The following is a 13,573-nucleotide window of genomic DNA, read 5'->3' on the forward strand; positions in this document are numbered from 1 at the left end:
TTAAAGATAAGATAAGATAAGATAAGATAAGATAAGATAAGATAAGATAAGATAAGATAAGATAAGATAAGATAAGATAAGATAAGATAAGAACAACTTTATTTATCCCAAAGGAGATTGTTGTGCCAGAGTTTCAAGCAAAACACAACAATAATAGATAATAGTGGGAAGGAGGGAGAATAAGAAATACAATAAAATATAAAGTGTTAAGGTTAAGGCTATCAAGTGTTTTAAGGTCTTAAAAAGTACAAACATTTGAATGTTAAATTAGGTAAAGGTAAATAAATGAGTGAGTGAATGTGTGTGCGAATGCAGAGGCAATACAAACTCCATCTTTTACTTCAAAATAAAGTGAGCAACGCAAAAGATTGTTTTCTGTCATTAAAGATGAGCATCACGTGAAGAATCCTGTTCTCGGTGGCGTGAAGAGGAGGGCGATTTCACCATCTGCCGCTCTGTAACATCTTAGATATTTTTCAGTTGTACTGTTGCACTCGCAGCTCTGCCACAAATAATGACCACGGAAGAAAGCTTTCTATTGTTGGTTTTATTTTATTTCTGCAGAATGCAGATTTCTTTGGCTGCCCGTCAGGCCCTGCTTGTGTGTTTATTTATCCTGACCTCTAGTGGGAAAAAAGCGGTACTAAAACCAGGCATGCTTGTTTTATTGTATCCAACATAAAGAAACCTGCATAATGTGTATTTATCCACGTATAAATACACTGGAACGAGCACGAATAAACTGCCGGGCTCACCGAGTCGATGCCTCCGACCTCCGCAGCTTCGCCAACGTTGGCCTCCTTCCTTGCTTTTGGTAGTTTTGCAAAAATAGGAAAACAGGGTGTTTCCTTGAAAATAAAACTAAGAGACTTTAAAGATGTGTTAATGCAATTCATCGGACATTTAAATGTTCAATTAATTGTCTGTTGAACTGCAGTGCTTCATAAATATTTCTAAAATCACCAACTCATGTTGGATAATAAGTGTCAAAAAATATAACAAAATATAAATATATGAAAAAAAAAAAAAATTGAGAGCAACAGATATCCGAATTCTGTGAAGTCAGGGTAAATAATGTATCAGACGCAAAATTTGAAAATAATAAATAACAAAGAGCATCAACAGTCTGGAATGTCTTTACTCCTCTAGGGGGCGATAAAGAGTCACATTTGACTTCTCTGAAAGTCACAACTTTATTTGCCCGCAGAGATTTGCTGTGAGGTAAAAGATGCCAAATCAGTCTGAAAAGGACTGGATACTCGAGCTCTACCCAGGCTAAAATTCGCTTTGACATTTCTTTGACGGTTTAAAAATCTCGCCGTTCTCCCGAACGAACCGACCCGTGAAAACCTCACGACGTCACGAGCCTCGCTGATGCGATCTGACCGTCACCGTACTGGAAATAAAGTTAATTGGGGGTTATGTTGAAATGTTTTCACCCAACAAGGCAAGGACGCAAAACATGTCGTCAGTGTATATGTCTGTGTGTGTGTGTGTTTATGTGTGTGTGTGTGTGTGCGCATCTGGCTTCCTGATCCCAGACCCTCCTGAGGTGTGACTTCCTGACCTTTTGACCTGCAGTTCTTTTTGTGTTCCTCGCTATTATTATTTCGTCATCACTCTGAGGATCCTCACAATATGAACCTCGCGGTGAGAGTTCGAGTGTGTGTGTGCGTACACGTTTGTGTGTGTGTGTGTGTGTGTGAGTAACCCTTGCATACACAAACACATCTCGGTTGCTCCTCTAATGGGACATCCTCTGAGGAAGCTGTGTGACAATCTATAAACACAATGCAACCAGAAGCCAAACCGCTGGGACTTTTGTTGGCTACCCGCTCTGAAGTTTTCTGGGGGTCCGACGAGGAAACGGCTTCTAAACAAAAGAACTTGAAAAAGCGGCGGTTCTTCTCTGACGGTGTGTCCGACACACACAAAGAAAAGCAAACTGTATAATTAGAAAGAGACTCAGGTGGCTCCAAATTTACTAGAAAAAGAATAAGAACAACTTTATTTATCCCGAAGGAAATTGTTGTGCAAGAGTTACAAGAAAAATATAACAATAATAAATAATAGTAGAAAATTGTAAAAAAAAAAAAAAAGGGGGAGAATAAGAAATACAAATAAACTATTAAGTGTCTTAAGTAACAAGTGAAAACTATAAAGTGTTTTTAGGTCTTAAGTACCAAGTGAAAGATAAGGAGTGCACAAGAGTATGAAAAAATATTGTAAATGTAGCTGTTATGAAATATTGTAGTTATGAACATATATACAGATAAATTATTACAATTTACAGTAAGTGGGTGAGGTTTTTTTTTGTTTTTTGTTTTTTTAAGGTTTGAGATTTCACTCTGGTGTCGTCCACAAGAAGCTTTTTTTCACAAAGACAGCGAAGAACATTGAAGAACGTGGAGACATCCATCCTGATATCCGTCGTCTGCAGCTTATCCTCGCAGGGCAACATATAAATAGAGGACCATTCACTCACTCACTCATTTGGGCAATTTTTTCCGATTTCTGCGTGTTTTTGGACTGTGTGAAACAGGTGAAAAGGTTCAAGCAGGTTGGAATGGGTGGAGAACAGTGTCAGGGTTACTGTGCCATAGAAGACTAACAGCTAGAATGAAAGGAAAAGGTGTACAAGATACAAGACACGTGTCAAACTCAAGGCCTGCGGGCAAAATCTGGCCCGCCACGTCATTTTATGCAGCCGGCGAGAACATCTCAAAAGGGCTGATTGTCTTAAAATAAGTCAAACGACCATAAACTACATTTCCCGGCATTTGTGCCGATCATGTTACCCGCGAAGTGACGGCATCCCGTCATTAGATTGCAGTGTATCCACATCCATGTGATTTTCAACAAGTGGAATTGAGAAATACAATCCTTAAATGTCCAGGAAGAGAAAAGTTGATGCAGATGCAAGGCTGTTTTCAAGAAAGATGGGAATGCATATGTAACATTTTGGATTTGAATGAGTTATTTAACAGTGGGGAGGCGGAGATGAAAATGCTGAGGTTCTCTTTGGGAGTAACCAGGATGGATAGGATCAAGAATGAGTCGATCAGAGGGACGCCTCATGTTAGATGTTCTGGAGAAGAAGGTCAGAGAAGCCAGACTGAGAGGGTTCGGTCATGTACAGAGGAGGGATGGAGAATAAACAAGACTGTCTCAGAAAATTAGAATATTACGATAAAGTCCTTCATCTTCTGCAATGCAATTACAAAAACAAAAATGTCATACATTCTGGACTCAATACAAACAACTAAAATATTGCAAGCCTTTTATTATTTTAATATTGCTGATTATGGCTTACATCTTAAGAAAACTCAAAAATCCTATCTCAAAATATTAGAATATCATGAAAAAGTATTTTTGGATTTTTTTTAAATGCATTACAGAAGATACAGAACTTTATCACAATATTCTAATTTTCTGAGACAGTCCTAAATTGGTAGACGTATTTGGAATTAGAGCTGCCAGGCAGAAGGTCTCGAGGAAAAGACCAAAAACAATATTTAAGGATGTAATGAAATGGATATGAAGGTAGTTGGATAGAGAATTAGGTTAGATGGAGAAGAAGATTTAACATTAAAGAGTAGTTACATTTATTTTACATTACATTTGGTTACATTTATACTGTTACCGCTAAATATGGCCCTTTGATGGCAACCGTCTGTGAAAATAAGTTTGACACCCTTGCTGTATGGTCTAGAACAGGGATGGGCAAACTTTTTGGCTCAGGGGCGGCATTGACTTAAAAAATTTGACAGACAAGCCGGGTCAGCACAAGATACGATACATATAAAAATTTTAAAAACGCATTTGTTAACAGTACGTATCAGACTCATCTGACATTTGCTTTGAAAATTAAACCAGCTTGGTTTTGAAGGCTCTGACGTTTGCTTGCATTTCATGCACAAACCAGTTTTTCCCTTGTAGCTCCATTCATGTGTGTCAGTATGTCCACAGTAAAGGCTAAATCACAAAGCTCAATCTGTGTCATTCAGCTCAGGAAAATTGTCAAGTATTCTCAAGTAGCTTCAAAAATGAAATAATCTCCTGATTGAGCTTCCTCATTCAATCATTCACATCGAGTATGAATTCCGTACCAATCTTTGGCGGGCCGGATTAAAAAGCCCAACGGGCCAGATGTGGCCCGCGGGCCGTAGTTTGCCCACCCCTGGTCTAGAAACACCGGCAATGATGATAAGACAAGGGTCAGAGCTGGAGGTCGCAGAGATGAAGATGCTGAGGTTCTCTCTGGGAGTGACCAGGATGGAAAGGATCAGGAATGAGTCCATCAGAGGGACAGGACATCTTAGGTGTTTTGGAGAAGAAGGTCTGAGAAGCCAGACTGCGATGGTTGGGTCATGAACAGAGGAGGGATTGTGAATATATTGGTGGACGGATGCTGGAATTGGAGCCGCCAAGCAGGAGGTCTGGATGAAGACCAAAAAGAAGATTTATGGACGCAGTGAGAGAGGATATGAAGGTAGCGTGTGTGAAAGAGGAGGATACAGAGAATAGGGTTAGATGGAAAAGGTTGATTTGCTGTGATGATCCCTGAAGGGAAAAGCCGAAAGGAGAAGATGTTTTTTTGGACTGTGGGAGGAGACAGGAGAACCCCGGTGGAAACCCACGCAGACACGAGGAGAACATGCAAACTCCACACAGAAAGGTCCACTCGATAGAATCGAACCATTCGTGCCGGGAGGCCGAAACGCTGAACCACCCAGAAAAACAGACAACGGTCAAATAATGTTTCCCTTTTTTTAAGTTGTTTGACAGTTAGCACAGGGATTAGCGCTTCCACCTCACAGCAAGGAGGTCCGTGGTTGGATTCATAATTATTTACACTTTATTAATACCTTGCAGGAAATTCCGTCTTTGCATTTAACCAATCACGGATGAACCAAGGGAGCGATGTCTTGCGCAACAACACTTCGACACATCAAAAACAAATCTCTTTCCTCAACAGCAAAGCGTGGAGTCTCCATTTTCTCCGGGTTCCTTCCACAGTCCATAAACATGCAGAAGGTTGACTGGAGGCTCTTAATTCACAGAGTGAAATGAAAGACTGTATGTCTCTCTATGATATGTGAATGAGAGAGTGAATGGTGGTATGCCACACTTCAGTATGCCGCCCCGTGATTGGCTGTCCTCGGTGAACTCCGACAGCCGGGATAGGCTCCGGCCTCCCACCCCTGCAACCCCGACTGCAGGATAAGCGGTAAAATTATTGAATGAATAAATGAATGAATGAATGAATGAATGAATGTCCGCAAAGTCCACGCAGGTTTAAGACGAGTGAAAAAGCCCAATTTGATTGTTCTTGTTATTACAGCTAAGCGTGCAAATTTATCGTAAAGTAACATATGTAGGAAGCCATTCACAACAAGAAAATATTTATTACCAAAGTGATGATTGAAAACCAAGGACTCAAAAATTTTTACAAAAAGCGTCATTTTGGACAAAATTAATTCATGATTTCGTAGCAATAAAGAGAAGGAACTTTACAAAACAATTTTAAAAGTCCAAGCACAGGACGGTACCTGCTGTTGAGGAATGTCATAAAGCGGTCCATTAAAATCTCAATCAGTTCTTTTAAGTGTTTGTTCCCCGGCAGCAGACAGTCACCTCGACCCCCAGACAGGCCTTCGGTGGCAGATCCTCCTCCGGTTTGCACAAGTGTGTGTGTGTGTGTGTGTGTGTGTGTGAGTGTGTGTGATTGTCAGGGTCAGAGAGGCACCAGTCTTTTGAGCTCTTATTAAAAATGCATATATCGTTTGAGAAAAGGATGCAGTTACCGAACACTTATTACCTCCAAGTCCTTTTGTAATATTCCACAATAAACCAGAAATGCTATCACTGCTAGCACGTCCCATGCCGCACACACACTTTATTTGGAACTCTGCATTCCCCTGGTTGAATTCTCCAGCTTCTCCCTGCCTGAGAAAAGGGTTGTTGAGCAAGAAGCTGCTCAGCGGCTGCCCGCTTCCACGGCTCATGATGGGTTAAACGCAGCGGTCAAATTTCGCTGAGGTTGTGCTGCATGAATAACTGAATGGCACTAAATAAAGTGCTTTTTTTTCCTCTTCTGTTTCTTTTCTTTGTGTGGGCTTTGCTTTCTCGCTGTGCCTTCATGGATTCTCTTCAAGTTCTTCAGCTCGGAATCAATGCCAGCAGTCTTCTTAATAATAATATTAATAATAATAAATACATTAATGATAATAATGCAATGGTAAACGCACTTTCCATCAAAGTGGTTAATAGGAAAAATAGTTTTACCTCTCCAAGGTAAACTTTACCTCTCTTTTTAATCGATCCCCTCACAAGCCTGTGTGCAGGACAAGCACTTTAGATAATGACTGAATGAATGAATAATACCCATAACAGTAAAATTACTGCAAATTATACATTAATATGTATAATGTGGATAATATCTTAAATCCATATTATCACGGTAGTTTGTCACCAGGTAACCAAATGAGATGATGAGCTCAGATGATTTAAATAAAACAAACAAACAAATCAAAAAATACATATAATTATAATTTGTAAAATATATAATTATTAATATTATTATTAATAATTATATGATATCAATATAATTGTTTGTAATTCAATATTTTTACATTTACATTTTAGATTGAGATAAAAATTACATTAAAAATTTAGTTAAATCTAATTTTGATTCAATTTAATTTTTATTTAATTCAAAAAAATATACCATTTATATTAACAATTTAAACAAAATATACATATTTTGCTTTGTTCTATTTAATCAATTTCCTAAAACATTTAATATTTAGAGTAGGACAGTCAAAATGAACATCTTGCCCCAAATGAATTAATTTAGATGATTAGTTTGATTTGCGTCTTTGTGGATTGGCTGTCAATGGTGTCTGGTGGCAGATTATATACATATATATATATATATACACATTATATACATATATATGTGTATATATATAGTGTATATATGTATATATATGTGTGTATATATATATACACACATATATATACATATACTATATATATATGCACATATATACATATATATGTATTTTTACGCAAACATATTGCCCTCTGTCATAAGCCCCTAAAATGAAAAACATTGGATAACGAATGGGGTATTAATTGTGTTTAATCTAGATGAATCCATTAATACCCATTGGATTGATTTGATTAAAATTGTAATCATTTGACAGCCCTAGTTTAAAAATGATACTTGTTTTTAAAATGAATTTACAATGTTGAACGAAACAAATCTTTGAAGGTTGGTATCAAGTACAGCACACAGGTATATCCTTGTATAATGTAACTGTCACTTTCACTTATTTGTAGTAATAGTACAGCCTAATGCATATTTACAGTTAAACAGGCGCCCTCTGAAGGTTCCCACTTCACTTACCAGGCATCTTAGTAGCTTTCTACACAATAATTGTATTGATTGCACCACCATCTGAAGAGGAGAGACTGACTACTTCATGAGCTGGCCAAGGTTTTTACTACAATAACCGTAAAGGGTGAAAAGATAAGTATGTTATATTTTATATTTCTCTCCATTCTCTTAAAACAACTTCTGACAGATTGTGAGTGTCCTCTGCAGGGATGCAGCGACACACACAGGGTGGTAGCATATCGAAAGCGGTGGAAGCATCGCATTGATCCAGGGAGGACAATCTTGTTACTTGATACTAATGTCTTATTTGTATACATAAGCAATTTTGCTTCTGTGTACAAATAATTTTCTATAACCAGTTTTGAATCCAATCCCGTGATTGTAGCACTTAGGAAAGAGGGAAGAATTGATCCAAGATGCAATTTAAGCGTTGAGCGCTTTCCACCTATAACATTCCGCCGTTTGCCAAATCATCATTACAATTTAGATTCCAAAAAAAAAGAAGATATTTTAAACACACATCAATTTCTTTGTCAACCCAGTAGCACAAAATTGCGAATTTCATATCGTTCAAAACAATACGGAAAAGGTGAAAATTTTGTTAAATAACCAACGGTGACTGACTCATTAGATATAAAACCATAATGATGGATAAAAAAACAAGACAGAAAATACAAATTTACATCTAGAAGAATAAATAGATGAATATGTAGAAAGAAAAAAAGTTAAAAAGTGGGGAAAAAGGGTTCAACTGTTCAGGGTTGTGCCGAATTTAGTGCGAGTCCTGAATTTAGTGCCGAATTTAGTGGATCCATCCATCCATCTATCCAAGATTCAAGACTTTTATTGACGTCACACAGAGTGCAACAAAATTTAGAGACAGTAGTTTTCGGGTTCAGTGTTATCAAAAACACAAACCAACAAACCAACCTTAAAAGGCAGGACAAAACACAACAATACAACAATAGCGGCATCTCTCGGTTAGACATATAAGACAGAAAAACAAAAAAAGATAAAAAATGCAAAGTAACTTCTGGAACAATGAATAGATAAATATGTTGAAAGAAAAAAAAGGTAAAAAAGTGGGAAAAAGTGTTCAAGTGTTCAGGGTTGTGCCGAATTTAGTGCTAGTCTTGAATTTAGCGCCGAATTTAGTAGATCCATCCATCCATCCATCCAAGATTCAAGACTTTTATTGACGTCACACAGAGTGCAACAAAATTTAGAGATAATAGTTTTCAGGTTCAATGTTATCAAAAGAAGACATAAACCAACCTTAAAAGGCAGGACAAAACACAACAATACAACAATAGCAGCATCTCTCGGTTAGACATATAAGACAGATAAACAAAAAAGAAAGTAAAAAAAGTGAAAAAGTAAAATAGGAAAATAGTGGGAAAAAAAGTTAAAGTGTTCAGGGTTTTGCCAAATTTAGCGCAAGTCTTGAATTTAGCGCAGAATTTAGTGGATCCACCCATCCATCCATCCATCCATCCATCCATCCATCCATCCATCCAGTAAGACGATACAATGACCAGTGATTGTTGGACATCAATACAACAAGGTCTGAGTACTGGACATCTAATGGGTCTGGGAGAGGAAAGCAGTCGTCACAGCCCAGGATAAATGGACTGTTGCTCCGAGCTCACTTTAACTGCTGCGAGGCAAATACAGTTGCACTCAACAAAAAAAAAAAAAAAAAAAAAAAAAAAAAAAGGAAAGGCCTGCTTTTGCTTTGCACCAGGCTGTGCTTGTCAGGACAAAGGTCTTTGACGTAAAATGATAACATAGTTATTTGATTTTCTGTATTTGCACTCACAGATACCTGCAGAATTTTTCCCTTTCATTTTTTTTTTTTTTTTTTTTAAATAAATGTTTACTGGGGTGCAGTGCAGTCATCTTGCATCTTTTTAGGGCTGTGCCTTAACCGCCTTTTGTCCAATGTGACGTAAGAACCAGGCCTGGATTTATAAATTGGACCAAACGCCAAGTATTTTACAATCGTAATACACCAGTTCGCACCTGTATGGACATACGACGCTCAATAACAGAGTACACGCACAAAACACTAAAAGTAAAAAATCATGACGGTGACAAAGGGCTTGATGAGAAGATCAGTTCAAAATTATTTGTTTTAGAAATATATTCAGATAAAACGCTTTTATAAACAAAAAGCCGAACCATTTTCTCAAAGGACACAATTTCAAGGTAAGTTTCTATGTTGGGACCGACTATCGGCAACAAATTCATTTTCGAGGAATGCTAAAAATTGCCGGTGGTCAGGTTGTCATGGTTTCATCAAAGTAGGTCTTTTGAATCAAGCGGTTGTGTGAACAAACATCGTATTTGAAAATTCACACCCAACTGGAGCCCCCACCTTGCAGAATAGTATAATAAAAAGAAAAATATGCAATTCAAAATCAGAATCAGAATCAAAATACTTAATTGATCCCCAAGAGGAAAAGAGTCAAGAGGGAAAGAATTGAAAGAGAACTCGATCTTAAAAAACAAGAAGAAAATAGGGAATAATGAAAAAAAAAAAATCAAAAGAACAGTAAAGATCAAAAGAAATACATAAAAATAAATGTAAAGGTATATAAAAATATATGTAACATATATACGTGTGTATTTACAAGTCCATTTATATGATTACATGTAGTAATTTATGTATAAGTAGGGGTTGTATTGATTAAAACCTGTTCAATTCAAAAAGCTGCTTTATTAGAAAGTATTAAAAAAGTGAATTAAGACCTTTAATTATTGTTTATAGGGTTTGGTGCATTGACTAGGATTTGCAGTTTGGGCAAGGGGTAAAATATCGCTTAAAAACTACAGTTACTATTTTCCAAAATCAGCGTGGAGGAGCTTTGGTCCATGAACCTTAGATCTGCGCATTCATATCGTCTGATCCAACAGCGGAAAGAAAGTTACTGGCAAAGGGCTTGACAAAGGCATCCGACTAATCTCTCTGCGGGATTTAAGCGTATACGAAAAGCGTGGTGAAAAAGCAAAGGTAAAGGCATTAAGTATCCCAGCAGCTTAAGGAAATGGCAGAACTAAAGACCTATTTCTGTTCGTGCGGCCATCTGTGGATTCTAGACTAAACTGTGCCACAACTGAAATTACGCTTCAGAGACGTCGCTCAGGACTCCCTTCTGTTAAGTTGCATGCAAGAGGCCGCCGGGCCCAGAAATACTGTCACCGCAAAGCCACGGGGCAGGAGGGGACTGCGCGCCTCAGATTTGCAGCCCAGACTCACGGGGTGTGTTTTGGCCTCAGAAAGGCGAGGGTGAAATTAAAGGCAGGGTTTTCATATAATTGCACACAAATGTGCCCACTGCCCAGAATTCTGACCCCTCCAGCTCTCTGATGAAGGGTTGAGAGCCCGAACGAGGCCGGGCTCGGGCGGCGTAATGCTGCAGCGATGCTAACTAAATAGATCGTATAATGTGCTTATGGTGCTAAGTACAGGGCAGTTATCATCCTCCTATCCGGCCGCTCGTATGTCACTCACGTCTCTTCTTATTTGACGGGAGGCTCTTATGTCACCGGTCAAATAAAATGCATTATAATCAATTATGAATGTCTTAATAACGGTCTTCACGTGCATTAAGTTTAAAAATTAATATCTCCACCAGTCTATGCCAAGAGTTGGTGAAACGCTGTTCAGTGCATCTGCGGACGGGAAGCCTCCTCACGTGAGGATCTCTGGATGAGGAAAAATATCAAAAGGTCAATACATGTAAGAGGAGAGGATGGATGGAGGCGGAGGATTGGCTGGGACCAGCCCGAAAGGGAGCAGCTGAAATGAACGAAATCTATATTCGGTTCTCAATTTCCAGTTTTGACTCTTTAATGGCACTTTTTCTCTCTGTCATCGCCAGCGTCAAGGTGATTATTTATTTGTTTTAGTAATAACACCAAGGAGCAGATCCTCGCTGTCATTGGGTGAGAGGCCGGGCAAACCCAGGAAGGATAGCATCTCAATGCAGCATGAATTACATTTTTAGTAATAAATGCAATTGTGTAGGCATTAAACAATGCATATATTTATATGATGATGATGATGATGATGATGATGATTATTATTATTATTATTATTATTATTACTATTATTATCATCATTATTATTGAAATAAAAATAAAAATGAGATTTTAAATTGTTTGATTCCAGATTTATTGTATTTATTGTATTGGGTCAGTACTTCTTTTACTATTAGTAGTAGTAGTAGTAGAAGTAGTAGTATTAAAATACAAATACAAATAAAAAGAATGAGATTTTAAATTATTTGCTTCCAGATGTTATTTAGTGTATTGGGTGAGTACTTGTTTTATTATTATTATTATTATTATTATTATTATTATTATTATTATTATTATTATTATTATTATTATTATATTATTAGCATTAAAATAGAAATACAAATACAAATAGAATTAAAGATGACATTTTAAATGGTTTGATTCCAGATACATTTTATTTAGTGTATTTGGTCAGTACTTGTTTCATTATTATTATTATTATTATTATTATTATTATTATTATTATTGTTGTTATTATAAAACAGGTATTGACCCAATACACTAAAAAAAATATATTTGTAATCAAGCTATTTAAAATCTCATTTTTGTACCCATTACAAGAGTGTATCTACCTATAGAAATACAATTTGCATTTTTTCCCGAGTACTCACCGTAGCGAGATAGCGAGATAGCTAGACAGCGAGACGGGTAGCGAAATGGATACGGCTGGCTACTGGTTCAGCAGGATCGGCACTTAAACGGTGTGATATACAAAACACAACCGGGTGTATTTTTTTTTCTGTACTGCAAGAACTATAGGTACTCATTTTGGTAATAAAAACTTGAGTGCAGAATTCTCAACAGTGCTGCCGGAGCTCTACTGTACAGCCTATTATTGTTTGGCTTAAGCGCGCAGAAAGTGTATACAGTATAAAGTTTGCGGTCGGGCAGTCGCCGGGTAGTGGAAACTTTCCCCTGGAGGAATGGTTTCTCCAGCTGTGAGGCTACAATGAGGGAAGGGCGCTTATATTGTGCAGCTCCTTCAAAATGAGGGGTTGGAGCTCGTAGGTCTATGTTGAAATAATATGGCATTATAATGGCAGGGAATCGCACATATGTCGGACCGGGGGACTCGGGGCGAGATGCGGCTCCCGAAAAACGGCAGAACTTTAATTATTGTCCCGCTGACAAAGATGACAGGAAAAGTCAGTCTCGCTGAAACCGAAGAACAAAGTGAGGGTGGTCCTTTGAGAGCGAAAAACCCTCCACCCATGCTCCTCTTCAGTAGTCTATGAATACACATCAGACACGGACTCGCTCAGACCACATATTATGGGTTTGTACTTGCTGATGGTTTCATTTTTGGCCCCGAAGTTTATGTAAATGCAGATGCGAACGCCACATCTCTGTATTTTTTGCTGAGAAACCCAAGGTTTTTCCAACCATGTTCCCGCTCTGTTAATCCAGCTGCCTTCGCGTGGACCCTCGCCGTGATTGGTCCCAGATTTGTTGCGGGTCCCGAGCAACTATTTGGCTTTTTCCCGGAGACTTTCCCATTGCTTCTGGCACGGTGCGACCTGTAGGAAATGATGCGAATGGACCCGTGCCAGACCAGGGTTGTTTGTTCAACCGCAGAAAACATTCCTGGGGGTTAATAACCAAGATATAGTATCTAATGATTTGGTCTGCGTCGGTACAGTATGTGCCTCATTTGGGGAAAAGTCGCGAGCGGCCGAACGTGTGGCGATATGTGAAGCGAGGCAACATTCTTTGCCTTTTAGTCATACTCTTGCGCACACAGGCTCACCGCTCAATTATTCTCGGTGGAAGTTCTGGATTTTTATTCAATTTAGGTCACATCCCGGCCATTTAGGGCTGAGTAGGAGTCTTCAAAGTCTCCGCCGGGCGAAGGAAATCGAGCCGTCGTCCGTCCATGTGGCTCTCGGACGCTCTCCGGGTCGTGCCGTTTGCTGCCAGCCCTGCCCATCCTTCCTGGATATGAGGTCACGACAGAAGGACCAGAACAAAGGATGGGCTGCTTGTACTTGTTCACTTTCTTTCTTTCTTTTTCCCTCTTGAGATCCGCGGCATTAAAAACGAACCTTTTTAACCCGGATGAGTTTTAGATGGAGAGAATTCTGACCC

Source organism: Fistularia commersonii, chromosome 9 (assembly GCF_037954325.1).
Source record: "Fistularia commersonii isolate RoL2024-O1a breed Wild chromosome 9, RoL_Fcom_v1.0, whole genome shotgun sequence".
Lineage (NCBI taxonomy): Eukaryota > Metazoa > Chordata > Actinopteri > Syngnathiformes > Fistulariidae > Fistularia > Fistularia commersonii.